Source organism: Lepidochelys kempii, chromosome 22 (genome assembly GCF_965140285.1).
Source record: "Lepidochelys kempii isolate rLepKem1 chromosome 22, rLepKem1.hap1, whole genome shotgun sequence".
Taxonomy (NCBI): Eukaryota; Metazoa; Chordata; order Testudines; family Cheloniidae; genus Lepidochelys; species Lepidochelys kempii.
Genome location: NC_136401.1, coordinates 22,315,894 through 22,321,893, shown reverse-complemented (window position 1 = coordinate 22,321,893; position 6,000 = coordinate 22,315,894).

Sequence of the window (6,000 nt, the reverse complement as noted above, 5' to 3'; positions counted from 1 at the left end):
ACTCCAATCCCTAGCCACAAACTCTGGCATGGGTGTCTCATTGTCAGTGTGGTGCTATGTATCCCATCAATGGGGTGTAAGCTGTCGTGCCATATGAATCTGACTGTCTAGTCCAGAGGCTGTCTCTCTAAGTAGAATAGCAACATGGTATTCAGGGCCAGCAGCTGGTAGCTGCCTTGACCACAACGCACAATGATAAGAATTTTCCCCTTCCACAGCTAAAGCGTTTTTATAAGTTTGAACTTACTGGTGATGCAGTGACTGTCCAAACCAAAAGTTACTGGCAGGTTAGATTTTACGATCTGGGCAGTAGCTAACTGCTCAGTGCTTTGCAGAAATAACCTCACGTTTCTACGGAACTTTTCTGTCCAAAGGAGGCCAAAGCATTTACAAACAATGGCCAAATCCTGCGCTCAATTACACTGGTACAAAGTGATACTAACTTCCTGAAGCTTGTGGCTTTGCTCTGAATTTAGAATGTGTGTGAGAGCAAAATTTGGCTCTTACTTTGTCAGCTATATGGAAATCCAGCTCTGGATGGATCACACCAGCAGTGGAACAGCACCTGTGTAGGAAAAGAAGTGAAGCAGGATATATACTTGTGACGCATGGCCAGAAAGGGTTAAACATCCCGCAAAATAAATAACCCTCAAAAGACATGTGGGGAGATAATGTTTGTGTTTTTGTGTATTTACATATGTAAGAGTAGGGTGAAGATGTAATCAACAGTCCCTGTCTAGGCTGTATTCTGATAGTTCAGAGGTCAAAAGAACATCCTATTATTTAAATAAATTGTAAACACAGGATATCTCTGTATTCATCTCTCTTTGAAATGTATAGAAAATAATCCGTGAATGGTGGAGGAACAAGCAAATGGTCTTATGTTAATTCTACAGCTAAGTACTGGTGATGGACTTCCTTCAAACTCATGCTAATTACCTTTTGAACTCCATCTTGTCAAAAGACATGAAATTGTATAAAAGATCTTTGGGTCCTGATTTGTCATCTCGGATCTGCTTAGGCTTCATCAGGGGAAGTTTGAGTCACAAGACTGAGGTCCCAGTTATGCTGGTATGCCCTGAATATGATATTTGGACATTGGACTATAACCTGTGAACTATTTCTGAAAGACCTCTTTGCAACTACAAAGCTCACCATCTCTGCTATGAATCTGAACCTCAATGAATTGAACTCATGTCTGTATGCATATTGAACTTTTAACCAGACTCTCTCTCTTGTTTTTTAATAAAGTTTAGTTTAATTAATAAGAATAGGCTGTAGCATGTATTTGGGTAAGTTCTGGACTATTCATTAACCTGAGAGGTAATGTGTCTGATCCTTTGGGATTGGTAGAACGCTTTTTTAATATGAGGAAATAAGATTTACAGAAATGGTCATCATATTTGATGTGGGTACCTGGATGGAGGCCTGAGGGAACTGTGTTGTTTGAACTTCTGAGTAACCAGTAAGGTAATAAGCTGTTTTGTGCTGGCGTGGTGAATCTAAGTATTGGAATATCCACCGGCTTTATGGGGATTGTCTGCCCCATTCTTTGCAGGTCACCCTAATTGAGTGACCATCGTTGGCTCCCCGCTAGGACCCCGATCACAATGCTGTTGAAATTGGGAGTTAGGGTGGAGAAGGTAATTGTCAACAGAGCAGATAACTGTGTATGCCAAGTATCCTGCCTTTCCATTCAGAATCTAAACAGTAAAGCTAGTGGCATGACATCAAACACATGACTTCCTAAAGTTACCATTTAAATAGCGGCTTCTTGGCACAAAGACACAAGCTGGGCTATACTACTCATACGGCAACCGTATGCATTGGGGTTCCAAGCCTCCTCCCTCCTTGAGCTGGTTATTTTATAACTTCCTTTGTCCCAGGAGCTCAGGCTAAGAGTAAGGGGAGGCCAGGGAGCTGAATTTTGAGAATCTGTGGCCCCATTTAGGAGGACATGTTGTATAGTAGATTTGATTGGAGCTGTCTGCTGTGATTAAAAGTTTGGGGTTCAGGCACATTCTAAGTCTGTGGATAGCCGCTTTTCCCCTGGTAATGTGAGTGCTGTGTGTATCTACAAGCATCTATCTACAACCCTCTTCCCCTTTGATCACCAAAACCCTTTCTGCATTCTGACTATCAGCACCTTCCCCTTTTAACTTAAAAGCGACCATCTCCCTGCAAATGGGACAAACAAGAGATCTGAAACCGAGCTACGGCACGTGCAACCTCAAGCATCTGATTCACTTAGGCCATCGTAGAGGCTCTGGTAGGTCTCTGAATTAGTCAGTGGAGAACACTTCGCATGAGAAGCTGGAGGTCTGCTACAAACTCTCTGGTGAGTATCTGAATAATTTTTATTCATTTTCTTTCTGAGAGTAGAGCTCGGGAATGTTTAAATGTTCTGAACTCAGCTACCTAGCAGCTGAAAGCTCCCAATGCTCAATAGCAGGAGAACAGAAGGGCACTGTTGGTTCCAAATCCATTGTGTTAGTTCCAAATCCATTGTGTTAAGGTTCTCTCGAGGGACAGTTATCACATGGAAGGACTGTGATATCTTAGTGTCATAATGTACTTGACAGAACCCCAATGAGCTAACTCCATTGTCAGCTGCAACACACAGAGCACCTGCTGCCAGATTTGCTGTGCAGAAATACTTAAACTGAGTCAGTGATGGGATTCTGAGTAATAAGGTAATAAATAGATGGAGGATTTGGTGATGCTAAGAGTCAGATTCTCCAGTGATTAATGGTTAGGGGCCTTTTAAGTGCTGAGATGTTTTGAAACTCTGGCCATAAGCGTCACTATAGGGGCAGCTGGATAGTGAGCACTTCTGGAATCTTGTCCCCTATTTAAGTGCCTCACTGGAGATGCTGTTAGGACAACCTAGCCCCACATGAAAATTAGGAGGAGTGTGACCAACCTGCACTGGGAATGCTGCAGCCAGGGATTTTGGAGCTGTGTGCATGGAGCTTTGCTTTGTTTATTGTACGTACGAACAACACATGCTCCAAGCAAGCCCTGACTGCAGGATAGACCTCTCAGGGCAGAACTGTAATGGGCAGATTCTAAATACTTAATTCTTTTTACAAACATTTCTTTACTGAGAGGCACAAGCAAGGAGAATTACAGAGGTCCTTGATACTGCTAGCTGGACTTTGATTCTACAAACACACAGAGGGCAGTGGAAGGTAGGGTCCGTTTTATACCATTGTATTTAGCCAAGCACTTAAACAGCTTGGAAAGTATTAATTTCTCAATCTCAAAAGCAGTTCTGCATCCATGGCAGCTGGTGATGGCTCTGGATTCCATTCCAGGAGCTGCAGCGGCTTTACCAATTTCCAAGGGGCTGTGCAACTACAATTGAATGAGGAAAAGAAATCTGCAGCGATGTCTGTCTGAGAAGAGGTGAAATCCTTCGTAGTGAGGATCCCCAGATTTGGTGTAGAATTTTCCTCTCCCGATTGGTTTTGTACTATCCCAGCATTTTATCATTTCAGACCATTCCAGAGCACATGCATAGAGCCAGCGCACTCTGTCTTAAAATCCCCAGGTGTGTGCCATTCATTTTCACTGGTTACTGTTGTTTGGGTGTTCAGCTTAAAGGAGACTCTGCCTCGTGGAGTTTGCCATCTAAATACCCCAGACTTGTCACTCATGGCTTCCCACTGCGCCAGTGCTGAAGGCAATGATCTTTATTCTCTGAGAACGATCGGAATACGACTTTACTTTAAACCAACTACATGAGGCAGGTTTACTCTAGCTCCTTTCCGTTAGCATCCCTGATTCTTGGGGATTGATAAACCCCATCTCAAAATTGCATTGAAATTTGTTTTAGGGGCACTGGCTTGTCCAGGGCTGCAGGAATGAGAGACAGACAGAAGGGGAGAAGATTTTCAAAATAAAAAACAGGCTGATTTAGTGGTGCTTTTTAGAGAGACAAAATTCTCATACGAGAGACTGTGCATGTGTTGTGTGTGTATAATTTGCTACTCTTGGTACTGCCAGCTTTGGATTCAACCGTGATACTCGTGTGTGTTTCCCAAGAACTTCTTGTTCTGAAAGAGATGATCATCAGATGCTGAGCAAAAGCACAGCTCTGAGAGTGCCTGTATTCATTCGTTTTTTCTCTTCGCTTGGAACACAAAGTGTCACGCTGAATGCTTCTTCCACTGATTTGTTCCTGTAAACACAGAGCTAATTCTGTCTGGTGCAGAAATGCTGCTGGAACAAACTTTCAGTGGTTATTACCATTTTTTTATTCATTTAGTAAAAAATGGGACATTTCAGGTGTCCCAAAAGAAGCTCTCCTTATAGAGGTTTCCACTGTTTGAAATCCAGCACTTTGTTGCTAGTGACTAAAGGTGTTACTGTGTGATCTGACCTCATTGAGAGGGGCTCAGACTTTTCCAGAGCACTCTAACAGGGAGATTGTCTGAAGATTAATGCATCTGGATTGTTAGTATCAGCATAAACACTTCCTATCACCTGCCATAGCATCTGCGAACAAACCCAACCTAACCACCTCCCATTTCTGCAGAAACTTTAGGCCTCAAGCCAAGCTGAAAATTCATTACACAAAAGGAAATTTTAAAACCAGACCATAAGTTCTCGTCAACTTCCCCTTCACGTAGCTCAAAGTTGTCTCAAACCAGAAACGTATCTGACAGTTGCCTCATGGTTTTCAAAGAGTGTTGTAATGGCGGGACTTGGTGGATTCATTAAACTAAATCCCTGAGACTCTGAGGATGAGTGGGGGGTGCGGGGGGTATAGGTCAAATCCATCTCAGTGAAAGCAAAGGAAGTGTCAGTCCAGCAACCCCGTCCATCTCTGAATCACCTGCTTGTTGGCGATAGAATGGGATGTGGCTGCGATACAATCACTAGACAGAGATGGAGGGAACTGCTCCCTGAAGGTTGGAGCTCTGCTCTTTGGGGTTGACTCCAACCTTGCCTGTTACCTGAAGGGAGTTTGTACCAACTCAATAGCACGGTCTCCCTCTGTCATCACTCAAACTGCCAGAAAGTCCCCTGCCACTTGGCCCCTGTTTTGCCATGGTTTGGGTGTGCGTCTTGTTAAAGCAATGGAGGGAGCTTGGGCCAAGGCTGTGACTTAGGTGCTGTGCATCCCCTGGAGAGAACAGGGGCCCATGCAGCCTGTGTTAACTTCTCTCCCCTTTTCAGAGTGAAATGAGAATGGTACCTGCCCTCACTCTCGTGCGGATACTGCTGTCACTGGGTAAGCAGAGATCCTGCTTTTGCCCCCCTTGCCTTCACCTCTGGAAACACTGCCTGCTTTCCCTGCCCTTGCCTTTGCTTAGAGATCCACCATAACTTCCGCACAAGACGTTACTGAAGTGTTTGCTCATGACCGTGAATTTCAGAGCCCAGGCCATCCACTGTGAGGGAGCTCATGGGGCTGGGAGCCTGGAACTCTTTCTTCCAGGCCTGCTGCTGAGTCAGTGTGGCCTGGCCCTGGGGCAAGTCACGTACCTCTCCTGTGCCTCAGGTCTCCAGCAGGGAAGCTAATAAGCTGCTTGCATGGTGCTTTGAAGGCATACAGGGGCATGAGCTGAGCATCCTCCTTAACGCTCATGATTTCTCTGATCTCTGAACGCTGGGCACTCTAGCATGGCTCCCATGCACTGGCCTCCGCTTGCAGCAGTACCGTTGACCTGGGATCTGCACTTGCTCAGCCAAGCCCCAGCAATAAAGCAGGGTGGGAAGGAAGAGAAGGGCTGAATGCAAGTTTCAGCTGCAGGGAAGTGTCTCCGAGCTATTGATTTTTGGAGCTGCAGAGGCAGCTGCGTGCCTTGAGCTCCTCCTTTGCCCAGTGTTCTTCACTGAAACTCCCCAGCCAGCCACAGAGGAGGCCTGTTTGCGAAACAGCAGCTATAAGAGCAGCACTTTGCATTTCTTATTTACAGAGTACCAGCTGTGCACCTTGTGCTCCGCAAGGGCTCTGCCCTGACGCAGCTCCCCCCACAACTCGGGAGCAGG